Here is a 19,007-nt window from a genome sequence, read left to right as displayed (position 1 = left end):
AAAATATATCTATATATATGTGTAATTGAATTGCTATGCTGTACACCTGAAACTAACATTGTAAATCAACTACACTTCTATAAAAAATAAGAATTAAAAAAAAGTTTATAAAGGGATCATATTTGTATTTCTTATAGCTCTTGCTGGGCAAACTCAGAGACTTAAACGCATATTAAATAGAATGAAAACCTACAACAGAAGGACCTGTGAAAATATATATCATCTCTTATCATTGTAATCTAACATGGCTTGCTCAATGTTAGTCTTGCTTGGAAAAGAAAATGTAGTTAAGCTTTGTTTAAATCTACCAAACAAGAAAACCAAAGCAAACCCCCAACTGGCCAAGTTCTTGTTCTACTCATTCGTTTTGTGAGAAACATTTACCTGGGACATAATTCATGATATTTCTAAGGCAGATAGTGTCAAGTTCCCAAGGAGAGAAAAGTAAGAATGAGCTCTCAGTGTTAATTCTTAAATAATGGAAGGGAAACCACACACCCATTCAACAATGGTAACTACTTTGAGCCATGATTTTGATCAGTCATCATGAGCACTGACAAACTGGATGGAATACTAAAATGATCCCAAAGCAGAATCTGAAATGAGAATGGTGGACCGAGGAAGCAACCAGTAAGGCTAATGGCTGTCTGTGATGTCCCGGGTTATTCTAAACATGTGAATGCCACCTGCTGGCCAACGTGAACTTTCCTTAGAGGGTCCAGGAATTCTGCAGCCTACCTTGTCCAAAGTCGAGGACAGCAGCATCGTGCTCTGCTAGTGCTGACCTCAATTCAAATTCCTTTTACCTTTCTTTTTTATTGTACCTCCCCTTAGTTCAGTTTTTAAGTTAATGCAAAATCACTCGTTTATTTTCTCTAACACCTTTTCCCTTCACTTCTCCATGCCACTAGTCCAAGAGAGCCCAAGCAAGTACTACAAAACCCCCTCCTTATCCCAGATAACTCTACTCCATCCCTTTCTATTTCCTCACATGGGATGCAAGTGTTTCTTGAGAAGCCTGAACAACAGCTTGGTAAGTGCAGCTGAAGAGTTGATAACAGTGGCACAGCATGACTTAATTAAGGGATTAATTAAGTAAACATTTCTACTATTACGATGACTTCCAAGCTTCAAAAATAGTAATGCTGATAATAGCAGCTCTTTGTGGTGAAGAGATGTGAAAAAAATCTCATGCATTTTCCCTCCTATTTTCAGTTAAGGATGGATATGCGTATATCCTTATGCTATGAGGGAAACACTCAGTCAACGTACATCTGGGTAAGGACGCAAAATGATAAGGCAGTAGTGAACAGAGGTGGTGTATTCCTGAAGCCCTGGCACACGTGGAAGGGGCTGCACAAACAGGGGAAGTTGGAATTGCAGAGGTTGGAGGATACACACAAAGTCATGCTTAAAGTGTTAATACATTTTTAATGGTGATCTGTCAGGCTTCTGTCTGCTCCTCTGTGTGTGCATTTTTTTTTTTAGGTTTAAACATTTTATAAAATCTCACAAAAGCTAATTTGGGTCTGCAAGCCCCTTCCTGAAAGGTGAAAGATCACCTAATTCGTGGAAAATGTACGTACATATATAAATGAAGAGGAAGGGTGACATCGTTTTGCCTGGGCCCCTTATAAGAACCAAAATACCTCCAAATAACCCCTAGTTGAAGAAATGAGATAGTATCTTGATCAACCAGCCCGGGAGGGCCGTGCCTTGAATGTCAGTACCCGGGTTTCAGGGCTGGATTTGGTTACCGTATCAGTTGATGTCCTAGCAAGGTACTGCCGGCGCATTCAGACTAGGTGTTTTGAGGAAAGTTTTATAAAAGAATGACAGAGTGGTGTAATGGGTCACTTTGCCAGTCCCAAGCCTAAAGAAAGGAAAAGAGGGAGCAGTTACAGAGAGAGAGAAAGAGAACGATTGGAGAGAGAGATGGAGAAGGAAAGAGAGAGGGAAAAAGAGCAAGAGCTGTGTGGAGAGGACAGCGTGACAGCAGCCGGGACCTTGGGTGAAGGACGCAGCCAGCCCTAGGGGCTGTGGCTGGGAGGGAGCCGGGGAACCTACACTCCACCCTTTTTCCTCCCCTCTTCCTGATCTCCCAGCATTGCTCCCCACTGGCAGAACCCAACGATGCAGCCAGGAGCCGAAGAGGAGGGTGGAGGGGGGCGTTGGTGGACAACCCAAAGGTAAGCTGGTCAATTGATTTTCAAAGATGAAAAAACAGAAATAACGTGAGCTCTGTCTTCTGGGAAGTAATGACAGCAAAAGAACGACTTTCTTTCCCCACAAAATGTAAACAGTTTATGTCATACCACAACCAAGTGGCACATCACACACAAACAGCTTAGCAGTCTGCTCATAATATTTAAAACAAACAAACAAACAAAAATCCTTGTAGAAGGACAAGGTTCTACCTACACAGTCTGTACTCAAGTCCTCAGCATCATCTTCCCCTTCAGTCATTGTATCCAAGACAAAAAGGCCGTGCTGGCTGCTCGCCCGCCTGAGGCTCCTCAGCCGGTGGCTTGCAGGCCTCCTCTGCACGGGACATACCTGGCTTCTTCCAGTCACCTTCCTGATCAACACTTTCCTCGTCAGTGTCAACATCTTCAAAGTCCTCCCCCTCCTCCCGCTCCCTTTGTTTCTCTTTCAGCAGTTCTTTTCAGATATGTCCTTTTCCTCTATTATTCCATTTGTCAGACCCCAAGACTGGAAAAGGATGCTGCTGGCTAAATGAGGGCCCCTGATGGTAAAGCACGACTTTTAAAAACTGGAAATGGGGGAAAGATTCTCCTTCGATGTGATAATTAAAGTGAAAATTGTGTTTGTCTATATAATCTATATTTTTCTGTGGATACACACACTCATATGAACTCAGACACACACATCACACACATGCAGGCAGTCTACGTAAGTGTTTTGACTGGAGAATTACAGGGAGCGGTGATGGATACACTCAGGAAGCAGGCCATCGGACAACGAGAGGCTACATCTAGGCCCAATTCCTGTCCCTGAGACATTTTTATGATGACTCCAAAACTTTTGGAAAACACAGAGGACAAGTTTAACTTTAACAATTTGTCATCAGCTGCTTTGGAAAACATGCCCCCCAAAGTGTGACCCAGACTAGCGCTGGACCTATTTTCAGCATCACCCAGGGAACTTAGTGGATTCTTGTAAAAGCACTCGGTCCAGACACCCTAAGATGCCAGTTGTACCTTATCAGGCATCAGCACCCCATCCATGTACAATCCACAAGGCCATCTTGCATGCATTTAGCTCTTCACAGTCTCCAAAGAGATGTAAGAACACACCGGCACCCAGTCGTATTCCTTGGCTATTTTCGGAGCCAGGAACATGATTGTCTAATTTGTTTCTCTAACTCATGGCTCAGTAAACACAAAGTACCCAGCTTATAGCTGAGTAAATATTTGCCAAGTAGAATTGACCTAAAAAACTCCAACAGAGAGAGGAAAGCTGGTAAATTGAGCGTGTGAAGTTTGGTTTCTTCTCTGTGATGAAATAGCTTTAAAAAGAGAAATGGAGGCTGCTGGTTTCGAACCAGACCATAAAGGAAAAGTCTGGAAGAACTGACCTCTGATTCTACGGAGCACAGACTAGTGGACTCAGGGATAGTGACTAGCTTTGAGTGGGAGTAGTGACCGAAATGGTGACAGTGGGGGACTTTGGGGTTCTGGTCATGTTCTTTTTTTTGTTCTGGGTGCTGGTTATACACATGTGTTCAGTGTGTGAAAATTTAGAATCATATACTCACGTGCACTTTTCTGTATGTGTATTAGATGTCAAAAAATTTTATATAACAGCAATCCTTTATAGGCAATCCAACCTCAAACAACAGAATCCCTAAAGAGACTGAAGTTGTGTTTACCCTTGAACTTAATTAATTCATTAAGAGTCTGGGATCCAGACCAAATGTCTTGGGTTGGAATCCTGGCCCTACCACTTAGTGACTGGGAGATCTTGGCCGTGTTACGTAACGTCTCTAAGATTCTGTTTTCTCATCCAACAGTCGGCAAGTATTAATACCATCATAACTGAGGTGTTGAGAACACTCAGTCAGCTCTCAACAAATCACTGCTGGTCCTCTTATAATTGCTGGAGTGCGTACAAATCTCAGTTGCCAAATTCAGACATGCAAGACATTCAACTTTCTGCTTCTACACTTGGCCTTATATATTTTTAAAATCTTTATTTGGGAGGGTCGCAGAAACCTAGTCTCTGCCATTTCAGATCTCCTACCCTCGCCCTGGGATTACTTCTGAGATTCGGCTCAGCTGCATCTCTCCACACTGTATCTGCCCTGCTGCTCTTACTCCCATCTGACGTGGGGCGGTGTCCGCACAGATTCTAACCACCAGGCTCTTTCTAGTTCTCACAGCTGCTCCTGCGCTCCTCTGGGGAACACGGGTTTATTGTACAGCTTCTGCTCCTGGCCAGGGTGACGGTGCTGCGCGGGGCTCTCTTAGGTTATCTGTCTAGACATGTGCACATTTTCTGCTCTGAGGTCTTGACCCACCAGCACTGTATCTGAGAAAGTGGGTTGTCTTCCCCCCAACCCTACTCCCTGCCCATCCCGCCTCAGCCAACGGAAGGAGCAGGTTGCAGGGATGCCGGTATTAGTAGAATGGCTGAGCAAATATAACACAGAGACTCTGAAATCCAAGAGAAGTTTACTTCGTTGTCTCTCTCGCTCTGTCTTGCAACTGTCTGGCCTGTCAGGGCTGCTGGGAAACCTGCTTTATGAGGTCACTTAGGGAGCCACACTTTTTCCATTTGATTATTCCACCATCCTTTAAAGTATGTATGTCTTCCTCTCCACGGTCAAAGTCAGTCTCAAGCCCACTCACGTTCCAGATCACAGGTTGGAGACAAGAGGGTAATTCCAAGCAAGTCATTGCCTTCAAGCAGATGAGGCAGAAGTTACTCAAAGTGTTTCCACCCACAGTCTTCTGAGGAGTCCTATCACACGACCACACCACCGGCTTCTCCAAGCCTCCCTCCCGACTCTGCTCGGCACTCTTCTTCTGTAGATGCAGTTCCTTCATGGTTCCCAGTGGTGTTTATTTTTCCGTTTTCACTACTTGGTGTCCATAGAGAACTTGGCCCACTCCTTAACTGGCTTTGAGACTGAAAAGATAATGGAAACTATGGAGGTAGAATCAACAAAACTTGACACCAATTATAACTAGCTGGTGACTATTTTAGACTCCACATGTAAGTGAGTTCATGCACTATGTGTCTTCTGTGTCTGGTTTGCTTCACTTAGTATATATCCCCCAAGTATATCCATGTTGTTGAAGTGGCAGGATTTCTTTCTTTTTAAACCCTGAATAATATTTTATTGTATATATGCACTACATTTCCTTTATCCATTCACCTGTCAACAGGCATTTAGGTTGTTTTCACGTTTTGGCTATTGTGAATGATGCTGCAAAGAACCGAAATAGCCAAACTCATAGAAGCAGGGAGTAGAATGGTGGTTGCCAAGGGCTGTGGGGTGGAGGAAATGGGAAGATATTGGTCAAAGGGTACAAAGTTTCAGTTATGCAAGATTAATAAGTTCTGGAGATACTAATGTACAGCAATGTGACTAAAGTTAATAATATCACATTGTATACTTGAAATTCGCTAAGAGGATAGATCTTAAATTTCTCATCATACACACACGCACAAAAGACACTGGTAACTATGTGGGGTGATGGGTATGTTAATTAACTTCATTGTGGTGTTATATGTATATCAAATATCCAGTTGTATACCTTAAATATACATAATTTTATGTGTCAATTATATCTCAATAAAGCCATAAAAATGGTGAAATAGGAGGAGCTGAAATCTTTTTTATTTTTTTTCCAAATGTTGAGCCTGGAGTGACATGAGCTGATATGGGAAATACTGAAAGAGAAACAGATTTAATGAGAATTTAAAAATAACAACAACAACAATAATAATATCTGGCACACATTATGTACTGAGAACTTTGAATTTATTTCTCTATTCAGTCTTCAAAAACCACTTACTTATTTACAGTCATCTCTATCTGTAGAGCCCGGTGGATACCAAAATCCGTGGAGGCTCAAGTCCCTTACAATTGGCCCTGTGCGTACCCAGGAGTTCTGCATCCACGGATACAAAGGGCCGCCTGTACTCATCTTCCTAACGTGGATATGAGGCACCCTGAGCACAGAGAGCTAACACAAATTGCCTAAGGTCATGTGGCTTGAAGCAGCAGAGCAGAGAGTGGATCCTGGCCCTGGAAATCCAGAGCCCCTGAATGTAATCACTGAGCTATACTGTCTCACCTTCTACACTGAGAAGAATCTGATTTTAGAATTAGGGACAACCTATGTCTGGGAAGCTGGGAAAATTCAACAGCTTGGAGAGATGATGGCTGAGGGTGTCTCAACAATCGAGAGCTGGAATCATCTGCAAGCATCTATTCATCTTTCTTGCATCGATGTTGACCGCTTGCTGGGACCTAGGCTGGGCTGTCAACTGGTGAGCCAGCGGGTCTTTGCATGTGGGCTGGGCTTCCTCACAGCGTGGCAGCCTTGGACTCTGTGGATGTTTTACATGGCAGCTTATGGAGGAAGTGTTCTGTGCAACTTCTGCCTAACCAGCGAACTGCACGGATGCTGCATCACTTTTTCTGAAAGGTACGTTGATATTAAAATAGGTCCACATATATTTGATACTCCTTCCTTCAAATAGTGACACCTAATTCCCCTCCCTTGAGCTTGGAATATACTTAGCAACTCACTTCTAATAATAGGATGTTGTAGAAGGGATGGTGTGTGATTTTTGAGACTGAGACATAAATGCATCGTGCCTTCCTCCTTGCTCTCTCTCTCAGGTTACTTGCTCTGGGGGAAGCCAGCCACCATGATACTCAAGTACCGAGGCTCCTGCCAGCAGCCAGTGAGTGAGCCAATTTAGAAACAGATCCTCCATCCCCCGCCAAGCTTTCATATGACTGTAGCCCTGGCTGATAACTTGACTGAGACCTCATAAGAGACACAGCGGCAAAAATCACCAGTTAAGCCACTCCCAAATTCCTGACTCAGAGACTATGCACAATAAATCTTGTTATCTTAAGTGACTGATTTTGGGGGTAATTTGTTGTGAAACTACATGTGACTGATATACCTACCCTCAGAGGTCACATAGCATCATTTGCTGAATTCTATTGGTTAAGAGCCCAGATTCAAGGGAAGGGGACACTGACTTAAGCACTCAGTAGGAAGAGGGTCCAATATTTGCAGTCATGGTGTTAACTGCCACAGAATGTTCAGTTTAGTGAACTTATAAAACATAACTGGGGAGATGGCCACTAACTCTAGAAATGCAAGTCCTTTGCAGCCCATGTAATATTTGTAATTAAGTAATCATCTGTGTAATTTCTCGTTAGATCTCTGCTATTCCACTGGACTGTGGATGTGCATCTGTTTTGTTCATCCTGTATCCCCAGAGCTCTGCACAATGCTTAACAGATACTGCATGCTCACGAGGTATCTGTTGAACAAATGTACAAACTTGTAGGTAATCAGGATGTTTTGAACATATATATCTGGCCTTGGAAGTTTTTTTTTGAATAGTTATCCCCCAAATAAAATTTCTGAATAATGCTTGAAAGTATAACTCTGTCATTACACTTGTATAGGATATTCTGCTACTTACTATGTTTTGATTATCTCAGTTCCAAAAAAACAGCATGTGAGATGATTTTAGGAATTATATAGAGGGAGATAAACTTTTTAATAGCTATGTGATTATTTTATTGTGCATTAAAAAGTGAAAAAATTATGAAGTGTTAAAGGAAAATATTAGGTAAATAGTAGAATAGGTAACAGGCGGTTCCATGGTATAATGGTGAGCACTCTGGACTCTGAAATCCAGTAACAGACAGATATGATGAAAACAACAGAAGTGGTACTTGGATGACTCAAGTTGGGTAAATATCACTAGATTGATCTGCAGAAAGACACGTAATCCGTGATGGAGGTCATTTCATCTCTGTTTTATAGAAGGTGAAACTGAAACTTTGAAATTATAACGTAATGCTTTTTCCAGTACGCTGCTATGACTTGTAAAATATTACACAAATGAATTTAACTTTGCACTTACCAAGTGAAAACAATACACTCCATGGTTTTAGATTTTAAACACAGATTTAAAACTCCAGTGGTCACATGCAATGACAGAATTGAAGTGACCCTAGTTTAGTGTTTCTTCTTTACAAACATTGTGCTGACATGGACTGTTTTGAATTTACTATTTAAATACAGACGTGTGTCATAATCCAGGCTTTTGGAGAAATGAGCCTTGAAAATTCAGAGCCCTTGCATGTAATCATTGGGCTGCAGTTCAGCTTTCAGCTCCAACAGTTTTAAACTGTGAAAACTTTATCCTTGAAATGAATATGTGTAGCTGAGTCGACACGTGTTAGGACTGGCCGCTAACTGGAATTCCTCTGAATTAACTTCTGTGTAGAACAGTGTTTCTTGAAGGGTTAGTTATGAAAAGCATGCTACTTCAGAGCTTCCACATATACTATTAAAACTCAACAATAACTTCAGCAATAGTTTGGAACTTAGATCAACAAAAGGTTGCTTTACTGACCTTGTTTAGATTTGGCAGGGCATGGTGATGGTAAAAGCAGGTCAATTAGGGGTGGGTTTCATGATCACTTTTAAAAAATTTTTTATTTTTATTGAGGTATAGTTGAATTACAATGTTGTGTTAGTTTCTACTGTACAGCAAAGAGATTCAGTTATACATATATATTCTTTTTTATATTCTTTTTCATTAGAGGTTATTATAAGACCACTTTTAAACTCTGTCCAGGTAATGCTTGCACTGGGCTGGCTGCTCCCACTGCCCTGATCTTGGTTCATGAGCCCAACTTCTCTGCTTCACATGTGCTTTCTCTGCATCACAACCTCCGCTTCTCATAGTTTCCACTTCCTCATAAATTTAGCTCACACAAGACCCTTCCCAAGGCTTCTCACCATCCTGACCTTCCCACTTCAGCTCCACTGTTTCCTTTCTTAATCATCTCCCAGAGCCACCTAGTTCAAATCCCTACAACAGAAATCCTTATTTGGCCAACTCATCTTTTCTACAGCAGACCAAGTCATGGGCTTTTGGCCAGTCTGTACATTGACACTATTGGGTCAAGGACTTAATGTCTTGTCCCTAGAAGATGATGGGGTCACCTGATTCAAATCGTGGCTTCCTGGAAGGGGCTCTGAGCAATGCACATTTGGTGGTTGGCAGGTGTAATGCCAAGAAAACTATATATACGTAGAAGTCCCTGTAGGCAAGGGAAGAATTCTTCTTCGTGAAGGAGCACTGGAGGCAGATTCAGGTGAATTTGGGTTTAAATCTCCTCTCGGTAAATCTGATATTTTTTTCATCTTCAGTTTGCTCAGAGTGTAATAGGTGAATTCTTTACGAAGAGCATAGAAGTAATAGAATTCTCAGTAACAGAAATGGCTGAAATGAATGAGTTTACCTCCCATTCCCATAACCAGTCTAGCTATGGGTGGCTGCCGGCACTGGTTTGGGGCCAGCTTCACAGTCTCTTGTCTTTTCCTCTATGCTTGTTATATCACAGTTGCACGATGGCTCTTGTAGCTACGGACATCATGTCCCTTTCCAGTTAGAGAGGAAGAGAAAGTGGTGATGGACCCACATTTATGCCTCTTGTTGGAAAAAGCAAAAGGCTTCCCAGAGCACCCAGCAAATTTCCACTGATGTCTCATTGGCCAGGAAAGTGTACACGGCCATCCTTGGTCACGGGGCAGCCTGAGACAGGGGGTGCTTGCCGGGGCTGGATGCATGGCCTCCCAGAACAGAACTGAGGTGTCGGTAGCTTTAACAAAGGAAGGGGAATGGGTATAAAAGAGGTGTGGGGAGAAGTCACTAAAGGGTTCATTTGATCCGTTTTCTTACAGGGTGGTTGGGAGGATGAAGCATATGTGAAATGTGCAACAGGGCCCTTTTCAAAATGAAAACTTGCAGCTTCCCTACGTGATCATTCTATTTGATATGCTTGCTTTCTTAAAGACAAACTACCCCCATTCTCTTTTACATTACCTAGGAAACTTCCAAATGAAACTGAGTACAGCTTGACCCTGCCTGCCCTCCAGCCTCGTCTCTCCCCATCATGTCCTCCGCTGCTCCCACCTCCCTCTGACAGCACTGATCCCCTTCCAAGGTGTGTGATTCAGCAAGGCTTTTCTCACCCTAGGGCTTTGCTTTTGCAATTTTCCTCTCTTGGATTAGACTTCCTCTTTCTGTCACCACTTCAGAGAAATCCACTCTGACTCCCAACCTCTGTGAAATATCCCCTCTTTGTTCTTTCCAAGCACCAAGCAGACTCTTCATACTCATGTAGTCTATAGGTTTGCATTTGTCTGCGTAATGGTGTAAACTTTAAGGGCATGGGTGCTAGAGCCAGACTGCCTGCAACTAACTTCTTCCTAGCTGTGGTTCTGGGCAGGTTACTTTATTGTCTTCGTGCCTCTGTTTTCTCTTCTGTAAAATGGGAATATTATTATCACCTATTTCATGGGACTGTGAAGAGGACTGAATGTGTTAGGTGCTTAAAACAGTGCCCTGTGCATAGCAGAGACTATGTGAGTGTGAACTAAATCAAAGAGATCGCCTATATTTCCTCCATCAAACAGTTGCTCTAGGAAGACAGGGTCCACCCCTGTTCTGTCACTACAGCAGCCGCCGCAGCACCAGACCACGTCACCATTATTGTCCTCATGGCAGTTGTTTTATATCACTTAGGGATGGAGTATTTGTTGAATGAATGAATACAGAAATGAATAACCAAGTGGTGCTCTAAATGGGGGAGGGGAGGAAAAGAGTAACCTGCTCACTCAAACTAGCACATGACAAGAGCACAGGCTTCCAGAAAGTTCTGACCATACAAGTCTCTGGCTCAGGTGGGAGTTGTGGGGTCTGTTAGCACCGAATCCTCCATGGCAAAGCATGGGACCTGTGTGGACCATCCCCCAGAAGGTCCTCCTCTTGCTTCCCAGCCAACAGACACAGTGATGGCCCCCTCTGGGAGGACTCCTGGGTCTCAGGCTCTCTGTGAGGGACAATGGTGCACCCACCCTTCTGGAAATCCACAGCCCTGATTAGGTGTCTTGCTCACTGACCCTGACGTCCTGGTGACAGCTGCTCCCCTGGCTGAGCTCTGGGGGACCTGGTCACCTCTTGGGGCTGTCCTGACTCTCTGAAGAAGATTTTTCCAGACCCCGAAGTATGGCAGTTTTATGGGCCATCTGTACTGCATTCCCTTTCCGAGGCAACCGAGGCTCTTAAATCACAGGGAAAGCACATCTAAGTTGCGCTGGGGGACTCAATCAGGCAGCCGGCGGCTCTACTAGTTCTTCTCCAGCACTGGGTCTCAGAGGAGCCATTAGAGACCCAGTAAAGCAGACCTCGCTCATCCTGGCTGCCTTCCACAGCCTGACGCTCGCCTGCGTCCGAAGCCTCTGGGGAGCCCTGACCATGTCCCGTGGCCCCTGGGTTCCCCAGCCCTCAGGTTAACGCTCAGCCCCCCAGTCTTCGGAGGACCAGTTGTTTTTCATTCTCTGTTTGGTGCATGGCCTCAGGGTTTCTCCCTTTCCTGCCCCAGCCCAGCTGGAAGCTCCTGTATTAACAGTTTGTTTGTAAGCTCATGGTGGTCTGTGAACTTGTCTGAAACTTCCTGGAAGGGAAAGGACTACTGCATCCGAATGTGAGTCCCAGCGGAGCATGCTGGCCAGGCTCTCTGGCCATCCCTCCCTCCCTCCCCCACACTCTGCACGTGCCTCGAGAACATCATACTCCAGCAAAACCTTCCAGACGTCCTCACAAGGGAGAGAAGGCTTCTCCCCCGAAAACACGAGGCTTGTAATGGCACCTCTTACGTGAGGGATGTCGGGGTCCATGAGGCTCCTTAAGAAGAGTTTGAGGGAAAAATTTAGGTCAGCCTCTTAGAAGCTATTTGCTGTTTGTCTGCTTATTAAGGAAAATTCCTGGCCCCCCAGAGGTCTGGTTGTGAGAGCCATTGGCTGAGGAGGAGGGAGACGAGTCACCGTGACAAAGGTTTGTTTTGGCAACCGTGCCTCCAGCAGAGCCCATTCCCGTCCATCAGGGCTGGCGGTCACTCTGAGCCCTTCCCCCCAGGCTGCCCAGAGCCAGGCAACCAGCTCCAGGCATCTGCCCCCTAATCGGCTCCTCTGATCACCGCTCCCCCTGTTGCCCTCAACAGCTGCATCTCCCGGGACAGGCCCGTCCTGAGGGAGGAGGAGCCTAGCCTGGCTAGGAGTGTGGGTGGTGACAAAGCCCATATAAGTTACCAACATGCCCTTACATTTTCTTAAGGCTGATGCTGATAGCTTTTTGACTCAGATGGAAATTCAGAAATGATCCAGGTTACTGGGATTCAGGCCTACCTCAGCACGCAGCAAACTCCTCTCCATGAATCTCTCTGAGAAGCCCTGGGGCTGCCCATGCTGTGGACAAGGGTCCAGGCCCTACAGGCTAGCCCCCTCATTTTCCTGGAAGTCCCTGAGACTCTTATTCCAAATGCCTAGGACTCTCTAGAACCCGCTGTGAAAGTTATTCATTACCATGGAGCCCAGCATGGCCCGCTGAACGCAACTGGCTGGCCCAACATGACGGTTTTTTGGGGACCTGGGTACAAGTGGAGCCCAGGTCACTTAAAGCCAGATGTATGTTGCTTACAAGTGTTCGGCCGATGTGTAACACATTGCCCACATTTGTGTTAGACTTAGCCTTAGTGTGAAATGGTTCAACGCTCGTCCCATTTCTTTTTTCAAATTTTAGTAATTTTTTTTAGCTGGTGTATTATATTTCTAAAGCTGTCATAATAAAGAGGCACAGACTGGGTGGCTTAAACAACAGAAATGTATTGTCTCATAGTCCTGGAGGCGAGAAGTCTGAGAACAAGGTGTCCACAGGGCTGGTTCCTTCTGAGGCTTCTCCTTGGCTCCTAGATGACAAGTTTCTCCCTGTATCTTCCCCTTGTCTTCCCTCTGTGTGTGTCTGTGTCCAAATTTCCTCTTCTTATAGGGATTCCAGTCATACTGAATTTGGGCCCACCCTAATGATCTCATTTTAGCTTAATTACCTCTTTAAAGACCCAGTCTCCAAACACAGTCACATTCTGGGGCACTAGGGGATGAGGCCTTTGACATGTGAATATTTGGGGGGGGGGGGGCGGCATACACAATCCAGCCCATAACAGTTGGCTAAACTTCACCTTTTAGTGATTAATTCAAAGAAAGCATATGGAAGCTATATTCCCTGAATTCTTGTACACTTAAAAACATTTTTCTGGAGCCTTATTTTCAGGTCACTTTTTTCCTTTTAACACTTGGAAAGCATTGCTCTTTTAACTTCTAGTCTTGTACATTGTTATGGAGAAAGTTTGAAGCTGGCAGAATTCCTTGAATTTCTTTTTCCAGCTCCCACTGCCAGACACACAAGGGAGGCCATCTTGGACCAGCCCCAGCCGAACAACAGGAAGACTTCTGCCCCGTGAGTGACCCCGGGAGAGACCACCCAAAGACCTGTCCAGCTGAACCCAGAACAAACTGCTGACCCTCAGGGTCTTCAGCAAATAAAATAGCTATTCTTTTAAGCTACTATGTTTAGGATTGTTTGTTACTCAGCAACTGATATCTGACACACCGAGCTGGCAGGGATTCTCCCTGCATCACAGTGCAGTTTCTAAAGACTCAAGCTTATTTGAGTGGATGAGTAGTGGCTTTGTTTCTGTCTAGCTAGCAGATAGCCACAGCTGCGGGGCCACTTATACTGCAATGTGGAAACTCTCCCATCCTGGCTCACCGACAGCCTGCTTCCTGCAAATATGGGGACTCTGAGTGAATCCTGTCCCAGCATCCCAGTCTCAACTTCTTTTTTTACCCCTCATCTTCTTGTAAGGGCCAAACCTGGCTCTGCTGATTCTGGTCCCGCCATCTCTGTAAGCATCTCTGTGCACTCGTGTTTGAATAGCAGCAGATTGGTAGCCTTTCCCCAGATACCGCAGCTCAGATCATAGATACTTTCTTAGTTTCATCACAGATGAAGTTGCATTTCTGTTTCTTGATTTTGGGGAGTGTGGGGTGGTGGTGGTGATTTCCTAAGAAGAAAGAAGCAGTTACATATTTGCTCTGCCATTTAAATACTAAATTTTTAGATTTATAATAGTAATTAATAGTAATACTATAATATTATTATATAATAAGTTATATATTATATAATAAAATAATATAATAGTATTATTATATTACTAGTAATATTTTAGAATAATAAAGATTAACATAGGATTGTCACCTTTTTATTTTCTCACACTAGGATATTTTAAAAAGCAGCTATTTTTTATTATCATCATATTTTCAAAACAGAAAGTTGTTGTAACACCTAACTAATTGCAAAGCATATAAACTCATAAAGAAGAGTGGCTCTCCTTACAGGAGAACTGACATATAGATGTACATTTTAGCATTTCTGTTTACGGGAAATACTAATTCTTGGAGACGCAGAAGAATTACAACTTAAAATCAGATTTTACACAATTTTCCTTTAAGCGGCCTGTCAAGAATGTGGGTTTACAAACTGTACAGGAACACTATCTTTATGTTTTGGAAGAAACTCATCTCCCACCCTCCCCACACAAAGTAATCATTACTGCCTTAAAGTCATGATGATTATTCGGTGCTGCATCCGGCTTCGTACTTTCTTATCTTAACACAGTAAACTTTCATAATCTCCTCTGGCTCAAATCTCCTCTGACTTGAGGCCTCTGTCTGGATAAACTCCGTTGTTTATTTGCAGGAAGACATCCAACAGAATTGGGGTCTTTTGGGAGGCAGGGAAAGGGCTTTGTGGCAGGATGAGGTTCACCAGCACCACCGATTTGGTTTCCCCTTTCTCCCCACCACTGCCTGCCCCGTCTGCAGTGGCTGCTGGGACCCGTGGGGCAGGCCCTGACTCTGAGATTTACCTCTGGATCCAGTCCCCAGAATCCAGTGCGGTCAGGTCACATCTCTCTCTAGCACTCAGTAGCTCTCCAGTAAACGCTTGTGGAATAAGAACTGAGTGGCTCATTGCAGGGATCACCAAAGTGTCCCAGGGGCCACGTGCTGAGATGCTCGTCCTGGCATCCCACGCAGGGCAGGGCCCGCCACAGGGGGCCTGGACAGCTCAGGAGCACGGACACATTAGTGCACACAGAGCCCCCAGACGGCAGACACCCACACAGTGCAGTTGAAGATATTCTTTTCTTCTTTCCAGAGAAAAGGAATAAAGAGACATTTAGAAACCCAAGGAGAAGGTCTGGGAGGGGCTGATGGCAGAGCAGCCAGTGATGCCCAAGGACTGTCTTCGTCAGAGACTCTGTGCCGTTTTGTGGGAGCCCTGGGACCCCACTGTATCCTGGATCCAGTGCCCCTTCCCACTCGCACACAAAACCCTAGAAAGGCAAACCCTGCTCTCCAGGGCGGGCCTTATGGCTGCCCCTCTGACCAGTGGCCCACCAGGAAAACAAAGTCTGTGGCTAAAAACACGAGCGCGCACACTCCTGCGGGAGAACAGGCCAGGCTTCTTGCAGCCCCTCCAAAAAGCCCAGCGTTGGCTCAGTGGGGCCAGCCCACCCTACTGCCGCCTACTCTTCTCCCAGCTGATTTTATTTCTGGCTCCATTCACTTGCCACTGCTTCCCCTCCCTTGAAATCAGACCCCAAGGAGATTGCTGTCAAATCCCCCAGACCCGGTAGGGCTCACAGAACAGGGACACAGAAACTGGGCTTTGAAGGCTGGGCTTCGGTGCTGGCCCTGTGTTCGCTAACTGTGTCATGGGAGCCCAGTCGCTAAATCTCCTTGAATATCAAGTTTCCTCATCTTTAAAAGGTGCCGAATGCTGGCACCCAACTCCCATCCTGACCAGAGCCCAAATGAGGCGCTGCAACTAAAGAATCCAGATGAGAAGTGGGGATAACTAAGTTGCTAATTGCACCTCCCCTCTGGTAGGAACTTACCTCAGTTACCAGTGATCAGGAAGGATATGCAGGGAGGGAGAGAGGGAAAGGGAAAGAGAAAAGCACTTTACATAGTTTCAACTACTCTGAAAACTCCTCTATGGTTTCAGCCACTATAGAAATGACATTCACAACATAAAAGACTAGAAGAAAATGTAAGATCTTAAGGAGTGGAGATTATTCCTAAGTGAGAGGTTTATAATTTTTACTTTCTGATTTTATAATAAAAAGATACATTTTTGGGGGGGGGGTATAATTCAGTGGTATAGTGCAGAGGTCCTGAGTTCAATCCCTGGCACCTCCATTAAAAAACATACATTTTAAGATGGTCCTCTCTCCCCAGTTCTTCTGCCTATTCCCCCAGTTTTCCCAGCACCAGGCAATTCCACCCTACTTAACATCCACAGTGTCAGAGGGAGCTGGGGGCCAGGGCAGGAGATATCCCGGAGTCCTTGATTTCTTAGGCAGGCAGGGCAGGAGGAGAAACCCTCTTTGAAACGGAGGTCTCAACTATCAAAAGCTTTTACATTGCAACCAGAGAAGCATAGTGTCAGGCACTTAACAAAGCGACTCTGAGGAGCTGACTTGCAGGTTTCCCAGGTTAGGAGGGGTCCCATCTGGCAGACAGAGGGTAGAGATGGGCTTCAGAGCTCCCCTTCCCAGATGGTCCCAAGGCAGCAGACAGACCCAACAAGACATATTAATTATCACATTCAGGGTGGTTCTACTGTAAAAGATATGTGAGGGGGACCAAGTGAAGGAAACTCTGTGTCCTGTGATGGTTAAAAAGAATCAAAGTTCCTCCGATGTAAAAACACAAAGAATTTATCAACAGTCAAAAGCTGAGAATGATCATGAAATAAACTTTCCTTTAAAAAGACTTTCTTTCGTGGGGGGCGGGTATAGCTCAAGTGGTAGAGTGCATGCTTAGCATATACAAGGTTCTGGGTTCAATCCCCAGTACCTTCCCCAAAATTAATTAAATAAACAAATCTAATTACCTCTCCCTGCAAAAAAATTTTTTTAATCAAGCAAATAGAAAACAATTACAAACACCTGGAACCACTAAGTGAGTTCAGCAAGTTCGCAGGACACAAGATCAGCCCATTAAAATCAGTTGCATTTCCATGTACTCACAAGGAACGTGTGGAAATGGAAATTAAAAAATAAAACAAAATAAAAAAGACTTTCTATTAGAGAAGAAATACATGCTCATTATAAAAAGTGAAGAAATACGTAGAAAAGTCTAAAGAAGAAAATATTATCAAAACATCATCATCCAGAAAAGACAGTTAACATTTTGGTACGTCTCTTTCAGTTTATTTTCTATTGGGAATAAAAAGAAAGAAAAATCATTATTGAGAATACTTAGGTTTCTGCTAAACTTACATCAATTATATATATATGCATATATATAATGTGATACATATTTTTCCCATATCCTGAAAAAGTCATTGTAAATAAATTTTTATTGGTGGCAAAAAAAAATTTCATTGAATGAATATACCAAAGTTTATTTAAGCATGTGCTTACTGTAGGGCAGTAAATGGGCTCCTAATGTTTTTGCAGTTATAAATAATGAGAAAAAAATCTAAGTATTCAAATCTGTGTGTATAGCTCTGATCATTTCTGAATGATAAATTCCTACAAGTGGTATTACTAGGTCTCTTACACATTTGTCTACAATTTCTCTGAGCTGGTCAGTGATTATCTTATCTCACTCACCTGCCAAACTCAATATCTTAAGTAAAACACAGCTTTGCTAAATTAATCATTATTGGCATAACTTTCTGCCATAATGGGTAATAGAATCCAAATGCAAAATATTTTGGCAGGCTGGAACAGTGACTCAGATGTTACCGATGAAAGATCTTGGGGTAATAATCTGGCATTTAAGTCACTACACTGAATGGCTGAAATACAAGTTGGAAGTGACATAACAGCTGAGAAGAGTCACATGAATCCAAAAAAGCTCACCATCTTAGGTCATGTTAAGAGAAGTATGGAGTCCAGATTCAAGGGTGACAGCCCCCCACTCTGTGTGGTCAGACCTACCCTCAGCATTTGGCCCCACGCTATCGAGAGAACATTAACAAATGGTCGATGCTCCAGGAGAGATCAGAATAACGAAACTAGAACCCATGTTCTTTCACTTCTCTGTGCTGGAACCCGGTAGCCGTGTCTACATTATAGACACCTGCCCCCTGCCGAGGGCTGACTGATCCAGGGCAGGGCCTCTGAGCCCAGATGGGGCTTCAGAGTCTCTGCAGGATGATGAAATTTGGAATTGAGAGACACAGACAAGAGTCACTGATCCTTGTTGTGTGCATGGTGGGGCTATAGTAAGAGGAGCTCAGACTCCTGCCGTGAACTCCCCGAAGCTGCTTTCTCAGAAACGTAGATGTTTAATTCTCTTGATCCTACAAGACGTCCCAGGTAAAGCTAACCAGAGCCTGTTTCACAACTTGTAACAGAAAAGAAAGAACCTTAACTAATACACTATGAGAGATGTTGAAACTACCCTCGTGTTTATTCTGGGGGAGAAAAGACTATGAGGGAATGTGAGAACTGTAGGCAAATATTTGAAGGTCTGACCATGAAGAAGCTGGTTAAGACTTATTCCTTGAGGTCTCAGAGGGCAGAACTGGAAGATGGGAAGGGCTCCTTCGGGAGAGTCAGTTGTCATACAAATGTCCACACATTTTTGTGCCACCACATGACAGCACTGTTGTCCAGGGCTGCAAGCAGTGGACGTTACTATTTTTAGAGCATTGCTCTGAGTCTGACAACTTGCATGTACATCCCCTTCTGCCATTAAAACCACCCAGGGCTCTTCCGAGGCAATGTCTAGAATTTTGGTGCCCCCTAGTGGTTAAGGATAAAAACAACATACTCTCCTAAGTCAGGCTCC

This window comes from Camelus dromedarius, chromosome 3 (assembly GCF_036321535.1).
Source record: "Camelus dromedarius isolate mCamDro1 chromosome 3, mCamDro1.pat, whole genome shotgun sequence".
NCBI classification, from domain to species: Eukaryota; Metazoa; Chordata; class Mammalia; order Artiodactyla; family Camelidae; genus Camelus; species Camelus dromedarius.
Note: the sequence above shows the minus strand (reverse complement) of the source record.